The sequence below is a fragment of the Molothrus aeneus genome, chromosome 1, assembly GCF_037042795.1.
Source record: "Molothrus aeneus isolate 106 chromosome 1, BPBGC_Maene_1.0, whole genome shotgun sequence".
Taxonomy (NCBI): Eukaryota; Metazoa; Chordata; class Aves; order Passeriformes; family Icteridae; genus Molothrus; species Molothrus aeneus.
The window spans coordinates 2444864-2457536 of NC_089646.1; the positions used below are offsets into that span (position 1 = coordinate 2444864).

Here is a 12673-nt window from a genome sequence, read left to right on the forward strand (position 1 = left end):
GGGGGTGTTCACCTGGAGAGGAGAAGGCTCCAGGGAGAGCTCAGAGTCTGAAGGGCTCCAGGAGAGCTGGAGAGGGACTGGGGACAAGGGATGGAGGGACAGGACACAGGGAGTGGCTCCCACTGCCAGAGGGCAGGCATGGATGGGAGATTGGGAATTGGGAATTCCTGGCTGGGAGGGTGCTGAGGCCCTGGCATAGGGTGCCCAGAGCAGCTGTGGCTGCCCCTGGACTCCTGGCAGTGCCCAAGGCTGGGTTGTGCAGGCTTGGAGCAGCCTGGGATTGTGGAAGGTGTCCCTGCCTGTGGCAGGAATTGCAGCAAGATGGGCTTTGAGGTTCCTTCCAACCCCAAACCCTTGTGTGATTCCCTTCCTTGGAATGAGCAGTCTGTCAGAGCTCCTGTCCCACAGGGCGTGGCTTCAGCTGCTTCCCCCCAAACCACACAGCCCCAGCAGCTGGGTCTGCAGTGCCAGGCTGGGATATTTTCTCACCCCAATCACCTCTTACCAGAGCAGATTTGTGCCTAAACACTTCATTTTTGGGTTTTATCCTCTTCACATCCCATTCCTCCAGTTTATCCAGCTGCTCTGCAGCACCTCTTGGTCCAGGCCATCTCCAAACCTCCATCCTTCACTTTATGAGGACAACAAGCAGAAACTCTCCTTGGGGCCACCCTTTTAGTATCTCGAATTCACAGCCTGACTTGATTATTTTGCTCATTTATCTTTCTTGGACTGCTTTGATAAATCTTTCCTAGATTTCCTAGAAAATATTGCTTCCTGTCGTGGATTTCCCACTGCTTGGTTCTGGAACTGGCTAAACAAGCAGGAGAATCCTGGGTGGATTTGTGGTGTGAAACACACAGGCTTTTCCTGTGCTTTTTCCTGTCCTGTTTCAAGTGATGGGCTCTGATTATTGGGCTCTGATTATTGGGCTCATTATTTTTCTTTCTGAACCGTGGGATTTTGTTACAATTTGAGGGACGCGTTTGCAATGGGAAAAGGTCCCCTCTAGATGGCAGGAACGGCAGCGGGAAGGCGCTGGAGTCTCGGAGCAGCCGAGCGGGAGGCTCAGGACGCGGCGCCCGCCTCGGTGCGGGGCTCTGCGGCCACCGCGTGGCACCGGCGGGGCTGTCCCCACATGGAAGTGCCCAGCTGCTGCTCCCTGCGGATCCCTGCTGCCAGCCCGGCCTCGGCTCAGCCCTGCGGGACGGGTGAGTGCAAACCCCGCGCAACGGGAGCGGGGGCAGCTCTTGGGAAACGGGAACAGCCCATCCTTTGGACGGTTTGGGTCCCCCTTCCCTGGTGAAGGGGAGGGAGGGGGAAGGAGGAAATGTCCCAGCCTGGTGGGGTGTCCCAGCCTGGTGGGGTGCCCTGCTGTAGCTGCTGTGTGTGATGGAGCAATGGAGAACGCCTGGAATGCCGGAGCTAACGCCAGCTGACAGGATGGAGGTGACAGGATGGCAGTGGGAAACAGAGGGAATGGGAGTGGGTGGTGGAGCCAGGCTGGTCCCCAGGCAGGTGGCACAGCTGTGGAGCATCTCCAGAGTGTCATTTTGGGTGCCCCTGTCCAGGTTTGGTGTTTTGGAAGGGCTGTGCCATGCATTGAATCCCAAAGCTGGGTGGGTGAAGGCACTTGTTGAAGTGAGTTTAATTCCTGCATCCCAAAAATGAAATGTCTGGTTTGTTGATTGAGTTTGCAGCCAAAAATGCCTTTCTGGATCTGTGGGTTTGGTACTGGCTCCTTGGGGTATTCCATTCCCACATCCCTGGGGCAGGCAAGGAGCACTCTGAGCATGGCAGGTGTCTAATGCTGGGCCCTCCATAACTGCAAACATCTGCTCCCAGTGCTCCATGTAGGGCTGGGATTGAGGGATCAGACTGGAAATGTGTGGATACAGGAGCCTTCCAGCCCAGGGGTTGTCTGATTAAAGATGCTCCTCCTGGAGGAACATTTTCCCACCTAGGTCTTCCAGGCAGGAAGGGGCTGTTCCCAATTTGGGGTACACCCAAGTGAAGGAACAGGCCTGCTCCTGGCTTACTTCCAGAAATGTCAGAAATGGGGATTTTATATAACTAAATATTCACTGTTCTGTCAGACTGAGATAAATTTGGACAGAGTTCAGCTTTTTTCAACTGAGATGCTTTGGGAAATGTGGCAGCACCTATATCCCTGCAGGAGGAGGATGCTGGGGGAGGAAGAGGAGGGCAGGGGATGGTAAAAGCTGGGATAAAACCTGCCCTGGGAGCTCTCTTGTCTGTGGCTGAGGATATTTTGGAGCCCATGCCAAGAAAATAACAACGCCCTGTAGCACTTCTGCTTCAAAGCTGTTGCTTTGCAGTCATTGCATTGTTTTTTGCTGAATCCAGGCTGACATGCTGCTTTTGGGGCAGGAGCTGATTATTTTCCCCCTGTTTTTCAATTTTCATGCCTACCCAAGCTCTTTGGCAATAGAATCACTCCTTCAAGGGGTGAACATGGGGTTTGAACTGAGGTCACTTCTGCTCTGACACAGCAGCACCCAGCTGCTGGGAATTCAGGAAGGCAGGCATTCCCCAAAGCCCAAACCACCCGAGAAAAGCTGGAGCCACACTCCAGGACACCTTGAAGCAGCCAACATTAGCCCAAAGCCCATTTTCATCCATCCTGATGAGCTCAGAGACTTGTCCTTGCCGTGGCTTTCCTTGGTATCTCCGTGCCGTTGGAGGCAGCTCTGATTTTCAGGCTTCCTTCCATTCCACTGCAGAAAGGCACCGCGGGGCAGAGCTGGCCTGGCAAATAATTGGGCAGCTGGCGTAGAAAATGAGCAAGGAGGGGAAGAAGGAGCAGGAATAACCCTGATTTTCCTGCTTGTCCATCAGCGCCCGCCTCGCTCCGCGCGCGTCTCCCACGGCAGCGCCGGGATCGAGCAGCCCAGGTATGGGAGTGTGAGGGGATGTGCTCGTGGTGGGGCATGAGGAGGGTGTGTGGTGGGTGGCTGAGTGCTGCCAGAAGTTATCCTGGGAGGAAAAACTCCTGGGATCTTCTGGAGAGGCTGTTCAGGAGGGGAGGCTGTTAATTGCCACCTTTTTTGGCAAAGGCAGCTTTCCTGCTCTATCCGTGAGGGAAAGATCTTCTAGGGAATCCTCCAGCAGCCTGCATGGCTTCAAACAGGAGAGCAGGGAGTTGGGGGTCTCATCCTTATCCCTCCACACTGGAGCCACCTGCCTGTGTTCCCCAAAAACCTCTGGCAGCTCCCAGCTGCTCCAAAATGGATAAAGAGCAGTGGAATGGTGGGAGCAGAGGGAAGTGGGCTTGGGATGGATTATCCTGAACTGTGTTGATCCTGAGCATTTTTCAGGAGGCTGCAGCTGGGCTGGGTGGTGTGATCCATGCCAGGGTATCCTGATGTCCCTTTGTGCTCTCCCACAGGACAGGGAGGTGACCACCACACTCCAGCTGCTGCCACCTCACACTGAAACTCCAGCACCACCAACACCGACCACAGGTAGGTCCCATTGTCCCACACCAGCCAAAAACCCTCCCTGGGATAACTGATCCATGTGGGACTCAAATGCATCTGTGCCAGTATCCTATGGCCATAGCATTGCTCCTCCAGGGATTTTGGCCATGGCACTGCCCCTCCAGGGCTCTTGGCCCGAGCCAAATTTGCCCCTCCAGGGCTCTTGGCCCGAGCCAAATTTGCCCCTCCAGGGCTCTTGGCCCGAGCCAAATTTGCCCCTCCAGGGCTCTTGGCCCGAGCCAAATTTGCCCCTCCAGGGCTCTTGGCCCGAGCCAAATTTGCCCCTCCAGGGCTTTTGGCCCGAGCCAAATTTGCCCCTCCAGGGCTTTTGGCCCGAGCCAAATTTGCCCCTCCAGGGCTTTTGGCCCGAGCCAAATTTGCCCCTCCAGGGCTTTTGGCCCGAGCCAAATTTGCCCCTCCAGGGCTTTTGGCCCGAGCCAAATTTGCCCCTCCAGGGCTTTTGGCCCGAGCCAAATTTGCCCCTCCAGGGCTTTTGGCCCGAGCCAAATTTGCCCCTCCAGGGCTTTTGGCCCGAGCCAAATTTGCCCCTCCAGGGCTCTTGGCCCAAGACAAATTTGCCCCTCCAGGGCTCTTGGCCCAAGACAAATTTGCCCCTCCAGGGCTTTTGGCCCAAGCCAAATTTGCTCTTGGCCCAAGCCAAACTTGCTCCTCCAGGGCTTTTCTCTGCCTGTGCTGCCTCTGGGAAGGAAGTTGAGTGGGAGGACGGGATTTTCTGCCCAGCGTGCCGTGTCTCTGGATGCTCCAGGCTGCTCCTAGGAGTCCTGCCGTGCCCATCAGCTCCATGAGGCTGAGAGTGGCCCTGGCAGCTGGCTCAGGGGGCTGTGCCTGCCCTGCTGGGTGCTGTATTTGGGTCAGCCACATCGACTGCATGTGCAACTGTGTCATCCCTGGAGAGCGCGGGACGCTGATCCATAGCGCGGCCGGCTCCGGCCGGGATGGCACGCACAGCCTGCCATCCTCCCCCTGCTCCCAGCCTCCAAAACTCAGCAATCCACCACAGGCTCAGCTTTTTCCAGCAGCAGCAGCTCTGATTCTGCTTGTCCTGGATGTGCTGCAGCCCTGTAAATAAGCAGAAGCCATCTGCAATTCTCATTGTGCCCTGGCAACTGGTACGGCCACCGCAAGGACCGGATGCGTGTGGAGTCAGGGGTGCATCCCCCTCCTGACTGATTCCTCTGTGATTCCTGATTCCTCTCTGTCCAGCCACAAAAAAAGAGGGAAAACAGGATGTTTTTCTTTCCTCATCTCCAGAGATGCAAAGAGGGGATAGAAAGAAGGGAGGCAGAAAATCCAAAATTTCACTATCCAAGTGGAGCATATATAAATTTGTATTCCTCAATTTCCACATAGAGGGAAATTGAGGAATACAATTTATTTTATTGAAGCCATGTGGGGAATAAGACTCCTGGGAGATGGGTCCAGTGGGCACAGGGAAGGTGCCCAAGCCATCAGCCCTGCATTAATTTGCAGATATTCCCTGAAGGATCAGGGGTTGCTGCTCCTTTGTATCACTTCCTAATGGAAAACAAAGTGTCTGTGTGGTGGGCATTGAATTGTGTCCAGCCACAAAAAGGAGGGAAAACAGGATGTTTTTCTGGATTTTACTTTCCCCATCTCCAGAGATGCAAGGAGAGGATAAAAAGAAGGGAGGCAGAAAGCTGGGCAAATATAGATTTGTATTCCTCAGTTGTCACATAGAGGGGTTTATTTTATTGAAGCCATGTGGGGAATAAGATCCCTGGGAGCTGGGTCCAGTGGGCACAGGGAAGGTGCCCAAGTCACCAGCCCTGCATTAATTTGCAGATATTCCCTGAAGGATCAGGGGTTGCTGCTCCTGTTTGTATCAATTCTTGATGGAAAACAAAGTGTCTGGGAAGCAAACTTTAGGGAAGGCCTGGCTCCCTGATGTGGAATCAGCATGCAGGTGATGGAAAAAACTCAGAAAGCCAAGAGCAATGCTCCAGTCACCACCAATGTGCTGACCTGGAGATGCTGGGTATAGGATCAGGAAATAGAGGAGATTTATTATTGTTCCTAGCTGGAAGTGCAGGATATGTGAGCTGCATCCCTTGCTTTAAACATGGTTGAAATCCTGGGATTTATAATTTTTCCTGGCTGGAAGTGCAGGATATGTGAGCTGCATCCCTTGCTTTGAACATGGTTGAAAATCCTGGCTGTGGGGGGCATGGACTGGAGGGAGAAAACAGCACCCCAGTTTGGATGGAGGGGTGAAACTGGTGCCACAGCCCAGAGCAGAGGGACAGTCTCCCTCCCTGGCAGGGTGGGTGTCTGTCAGGCTGTCCCCTGAGCAGGGAGGGTGATCCCACACCCTCCATCCATGTGGGTCCGGCTGCTCCTTCCTGCTGCAGCCTGATCCCCACCTCCCAGCTGGGAACATCCCCCTGCTCCCTCCTCCAGGGGCTGCCTGCACTCCCTGCCAGCATCCCCAGGAGCTGCCTGCCTCCAGCACAGCACCATTTCTTGGTTCCATTTGCCTTTCCATATTTTTTTAATATATAATATTTTATTCACCCCGTGTCTTCCCAAGCACAGATGCTGCTGCTCCTTGAGGTCATCCTCAAGGTCACAGCATTGCTGTGGTGGCACCTCTGGGATCTTTACTGGGTTTTTTTTTGTCTGAAACCCACCCTGATCCCCTCTATCTTATAGAGAAGGCATTTCACTGGTGCTCTTGCAGCAGCTCCTGTGTTCCCAAAGGCAGGCAGGACCTTCCCTTGTGCATTGTCACCACTGTGGCTGCCACAGATGTGCTGCCCCTCTGGGCCTTGGGTGCCTCTGAGGATGTTTTGGCTCTGTTTTCTCACCACTTTCCCATTTAAGAGTTGTGTTTATCAGTGAAGTCTCCCTGCTGAGCCTCCCCATGTGCAGCCCATCCTCCAGCCCTGACCATGCTCCCTGCATTTCCCAGAGCAGCTGGGGCTGCCCCTGGATCCCTGGCAGTGCCCAAGGCCGGGCTGGATGGGGCTTGGAGCAGCCTGGGACAGTGGAAGGTGTCCCTGCTATGGCAGGGGTGGCACTGGGTGAGATTTTAGGTCACTTCCAACCCAAACCATCTGGGATTCTAAGATTGCTCCATCTCCTCAGTGTGCTTTCCCTGGAATCAGCATCCAGCTGCAAACTCCTGCAAGGATCCAAACAAAACCCCCCTGGGAGCATCCCTCTGTTTGATCAGTGAGCTGTGACCTCCTGTTGTGATTTATATCCCCCAAGATCCCATTTCCTTCCTCTCCTGGAGGAACCTCACCCCAGTGCTGCTGTCAGGGCAAAACTGGGACCAAAACAAAGCCTCCTGCTCTTGTGCAGGTGTGGCATGTAGCCTTTCAGGAGATCTCTTGTGGGAAATGAGTTTGTAGAAAATTTTTAAAGTCTCATAGAAGGTTTGCATAGTATATATTGGTATGTAAATTTTGAGATAGGAAATGTCAATTTAGAAATATTATAGAATAATATTGATATTGTTGAGAGAGAAATGGAATTAGAAACAAGTTTTAAAAGATAGTTTTATAAATAAGACTGGATATTTTAGAGAAATAGAACTATAAAAGCTACAGTACAGTAGAACTCATGAGAAGTCATTTTAGATTATTAGTTTTAAAGGATTTACAGTATAGTGTGGTAAAAGTCAGTAAGTTAAGAAACACTTGTAATTAAAAATAGTTTCTGATTATAATAATGTCAATTATAATATCTGTATTACCTTACTCTTTACATAAAAAGAAAAAAAATTTAAAGCACTTCTCAATTACTCTAAGACTAAAATAAAAGTTTTTAAAACACTTATCAGTTACTCTAAGTAAAAAAAAAAACAAACCTCAAATCCACCACTCTCGGAGGAGCAGCAGCTTCTCCCCGTGGTGCCACCAGCCGCAGGAGCGTGGCCGGGGAGGGGACAATGGTGCCATTGAGGGGACAGTGGCCCTGTGCTGCCGTATTGTGCCTGGCACAGATGCCCGGGGCTGACGGGCTCCTCCTTGGCTTTGTTGCAGGGCTGAGCTGGAGCTGCCCAGGCTCTCCCTCCCTTCCCCTGCGCTCCGGGAATGCGCTGAGCTGAGCCGAGCAGCCGCCGCTCCACCGGCTCCGTTTCCTGCCTGGGAAAGGTACAGTGGGATTGGTTACTGTAACATAGCATCAGAATGTGGGGTTGTGATACAGCACAGCATCATCATTTGGTACTGTGATACAGCACAGCATCATCATTTGGGGTTGTGATACAGCACAGCATCATCATTTGGTACTGTGATACACCATAACATCATCATTTGGTACTGTGATACAGCACAGCATCATCATTTGGTACTGTGATACAGCACAGCATCATCATTTGGGGTTGTGATACAGCGTAGCATCATCATTTGGTACTGTGATACAGCACAGCATCATCATTTGGGGTTGTGATACAGCGTAGCATCATCATTTGGTACTGTGATACAGCACAGCATCATCATTTGGGGTTGCGATACAGCATAACATCAGAATTTGGGGTTCTGATACAGCATAATATCATCATTTGGGGTTGTGATACAGCACAGCATCATCATTTGGTACTGTGATACAGCACAGCATCATCATTTGGTACTGTGATACAGCACAGCACCATCATTTGGGGTTGTGATACAGCACAGCATCATCATTTGGGGTTGTGATACACCATAACATCATCATTTGGTACTGTGATACAGCACAGCATCATCATTTGGGGTTGTGATACAGCACAGCATCATCATTTGGGGTTGTGATACACCATAACATCATCATTTGGTACTGTGATACAGCACAGCATCATCATTTGGGGTTGTGATACACCATAACATCATCATTTGGTACTGTGATACACCATAACATCATCATTTGGGGTTGTGATACAGCACAGCATCATCATTTGGGGCTGTGATATATTGTGCATAACATAATTATTGTGCATAACATAATTTGTTATTATTATGTAACAGAATAATTTGTTATCATATAACATAACATCATAATTTGGTATTGTGGCATACCAATTTATTATTATGATATATTATGACAATTTGGTATTATGATATAACATAATAATTCAGTATTGTGATATAGCATAACATAATAATTTGTTATTATAATATAGCATAATATAATAATTTGGTATTATGGCATAATCATTATGTTATATCATCATAATTTATTATGTTTTTATAATAACATAATTTTATATGTTATTATAGCATAACATAATAACTTGTTATTATGATATAACATAACAGAATAATTTGTTATTATAGCATCACAAAAATTTGTTATTATATAACATAACATAATATTTTGTCATTATAACATAACTTTTTATTATAATGTAACAATTTGTCATTATAGCATAGCATAACAATTTGTCATTATGACATAACATAATAATTTGTTATTGTGTTATTGATTGTAATGGCAGCAGTATCCATTTTTTTTAATTTAGCTAATACTCTAATTGGTTTAATTGTTTTAATGTTATGTTTGAGGTAAGTTGAGGCAGAAATAAAGTTGATGTAACTCATTTTGTAGGGTTTTAAGGCTTGAAGTTGTTATTATAGGGATTTTTTTTTATAATGATGGGTAATTTTCTTTTTAATGTTATGAGAAACACCTGCTCACTTTCAAAATTTAAAAGGTTTGTCAAACCTTTAAAAAAATACAGCAAAAGGACTACATAAGGAAAAATTCACAGCACTGGCAACTGCTCTTGTGGACATCTCATTATCTATCCATAGCAATGTTTTATTTTGTTTTAGTTTTTTAATGGTTTTTATGGTTTTTTTCATTGTCACCTCCTAACCAGGATGGGCCTCTTTGGGGGGGCACTGACAGGGGGGGATTGTGGATTTGGGAGCAAAAAAAAACTGGGGAGGGAAATGAAGTTCCTCACCCCAGGAGTCTGTGTCCCTGTTTCACTGATCCTTGTAATATATTGTGTATTTATTATATTTTATATATTGCATTTATCAAGGCAGCATCGAGAGCCATGAAAATGATCATTTCTTCCTAAGCCTGAAAAATATTTTGCATTAAATATTTGCATAAGATACAGAAATCCAACTCCATTGGGGTCTGGACAATCCCTTAAAATTTGAATCCAGGATTTCGCTTGGAACCCCTTTATACAAGGCTGAACGAGAGTTTGCTCAGAGTCTGATGCAGAGCAGGGCTGAGATTTTTTTGAAGGAGCATATTTAAGGTTGATTTTGAGCTGTGTGGTTACAAAAAGGATTTCCCTAAGAATTTTCTTGCCCTGAAAATTCCTGAAATCCTCAGATTTGGGCTGAACTTTGGGCTCGTGACTGTGCCAAGGGCAGCAGCAGCTGCAGCAGCAAGTGCTGTGGTGCTGCCTCTCTCCTCCCTCCTCCTCCTCCTCCTCCATCCCTGGAGCATCCCAGAGCTGATTTCCTCTGGAAAACTCCTCCTGGGATCACATAACCCCTGCCCAGTCAGCCAGGCTGTTTCCCAGCCTGTTCCTCCCCCCCGGAGCAGCTGCAGAGCAGAAAAACACTTGAGAAATTAAATTAGGGGATGAAAACTTGGCTGCCCCATCCCAGCTGTTCTGAGGAGCGAGGACATCTCTTAAAATTTCCTTCAAACCAGGAAAAACAAGTTATTTTGAGGAGTTTCACATGGAGAGAGCTGCTTAGGACACACTGAGGGTTGTGTATGTTTAAGAGATGAAGAGCCAGCAGATTTTAAAGCTTTAGGGCCTTCTTCATGCCAGATTCTGTTCAGTTTTGGGGTTTTCTTTAATTGCAGCGAGTAAAACCTCAGTGATTTGGACTCCTGGAAGCCAAATCTCCCCTCACAACACGGGGCCTTTAAGGAAAACATCAATTTTTGTGAGGTCAGCCAGAAAATCATGTGGGTTGGCAAGGGGAAGGAGCAGATGACAACGTGCCGGAGGTTGTGGCCTCGGCGTGGGGCAATTATTTAATCCCTGCTTGAGGCTTTGAGTCAGGGGCAACATCCCCCCACTCTGCAGCAGGGATCTGCACAGGGAGGAGAAAAATCCCTCTGGTAGAGAGCAGGAGGGGCTGGAGGAGGAGGAAAATGTCCCTCTTGTCCCTTTCCAGCTGTTTTCCCTTCCAGATGTTCCCCCTGCCCTGCAAAACGGGGTTGGGAAGGCAGAACAGGGGTGAAGAGGAGCCTCTGGTCAATAAAAGCCATTAAAATACAAAATTTCACCAACAGGCACTGCTTTGGGCATAAAAACTGCGGGGAGAAATGGAGTTTTTTGGTGGTGCTGCAGTGTTTCACTGTAGCTGTAAGGACAGGGAGAGTTTGTAGCCAACTTTCCACCAGGTTTGGTGCAGAAAGGAAAAGAAAGCCCAAACAAGAAGGAAACATTCTTATCCAGCTGCAGCACCTCCGCTTCCCGCCTTCCTCTCCCGCTCCAAGGAGCTCTTTTTGCTATTTTTAGCCCTAAACCCTTCAACTATTTGAATTATTTGATTTTTTTTTTTCCATAAACACCGCTCTGGGCTCTGTTAGAGCGAGCGAGTTGAATTCGTCTCGCTGTATTTTTTTTATGGCGCTTTTATGGTGGGCTGAGAAGCAAAATCCAAAAACAAAACCAAGGGAAGCAAAGGAATCCTTGCTGTCCCAGGGAGTGCTGGGGTGCAGATCCAGAGGAGTTTTCCCGTCCCACGTCAGAGCCGTGCTGGGAGGGAGGGAGGAGAGCGGCGCAGGGAGCGGCACCGGACGGGGATCCAGGCACCCACAGCTGGCCAGGATGGGACCATTCTGGGAAGGACTGAGCCCAGCGCTTCTCCGTATGTTACTTTCGTGTTTCTTTTGTTTTGTTTTCTTTTGTTTTGTTTTCTTTTGTATTGTTTTGTTTTTTGTTCTTCCCTCCTCCTGGTTTTGCCGGTGGTTTGTAGCTCGGTGCAGATCCCCTCCCTGTGCTGCACCCCCCCCCCCGCTCTGCTCCCACCCCGCCCTTCATTTTCTGCCCTTTCCCCATTATTAGGGTGGGAAATGCATTTGCTGAGGCTGAGTTGTTCCTGTGGTGCCCTTCCTGCCGGGGTAGGAGCCACAACATCCCTATTTGGCATCGGTTTGTGCACACTTTGCTGCTGTAAATCATCCCCCGGCACGCAGGGCAGAGCAGACCCATGTCCAGGCAGTCTGGGATTAAATCAAACGTGGTTCAGCTTTTTCCTCATGGAAAAAGGGAGGAATTCTTCCCTTTGAGGGTGGGGAGGGGCTGGGATGGAATTTTGGATCCCTGGAAGTGCCCAAGGCCAGGTTGGATACTGGGCTTGGAGCAGCCTGGGATGGTGGAAGGTGTCCCTGTCCGTGGGGTGGAATGAGGTGATCCTTAAGGTCTCTTCCACCCCAAACCATTCTGGGATTCTGTCAAACCCCTCTGAGCTCCGGGACCTCCTGCCAATCCCCATCCCAAACCTCCTCTTATCTCAGACCTCCCAAGCTGGGGGGAGGAACACCAAATTCTGGTTTTCCTGCTGATCCTGTGCTCCATTCCTGAGGTTTCTGCAAAATTTGGGATCTGCATCCTCCTGGCTTTGGGATCACCAGCTTAGATCCCCTGCTCCTGCATGCTGAGCTGGCTGTGAGGCCAGGCACAGCTGGAGAGCAGCAGCCATGGGGGCTCATCCCAGCAGCAGATGTGGATTTGCAGCTGGTGTATCTGATCCATGATGAGTTTATCTTCTCTGTAAGGTGCTCTTGGCTTGTTTTTAAAATAAGATCCGAGGCTGTGAGCACCCTTTTCATCTTCACATCCCAAACACCTTGCAAAGGCTGTGCTCCCTCCTGTGCAGCTGGGGAAACTGAGGCAGGGGGAGCCCATGGCTGGGCAGCATCACCACCAGTGGGAGCTGAACCTGCTCCTGGGTGGCCTCATCTTCTTGGCCAACCTTCCTTGAGGGAAAACTCTCCTTGGGCTACCAAACACCCAGGACGCTCCTCTGGGCTGGGATCTCCAACTTGGATCCCCCATCCCCACCTCAAGCTCCTGAGATGAACCTCATGTGGAGATGCTGTTGAAGTTCCACAGCTTTTGTTTGTCCCATCCTTCAAAATCCTAAAGATCTTCCCTGTGGCTGATGGGTGACCCTGAGTTGTGTCCCTTTTGCCTCCAGATCTCTGCAGATTTAGTTGTC

The 12673-nt window shown here is 49.5% G+C and overlaps 1 protein-coding gene across 1 annotated transcript in view; it reads left to right on the forward strand.

Annotated features, from left to right (window-relative positions):
* Positions 1–2850: 2850 nt before the first annotated feature.
* The window catches only part of GJC2 (gap junction protein gamma 2), a 47008-nt gene continuing 37185 nt past the window's right edge, over positions 2851–12673 (forward strand). The window contains exons 1-3 of the mRNA XM_066550424.1: positions 2851–2915; positions 3410–3485; positions 7529–7639. The gene's annotated coding sequence lies outside the window, so the exon portion shown is untranslated. The remainder of the gene's footprint in view (positions 2916–3409; positions 3486–7528; positions 7640–12673) is intronic.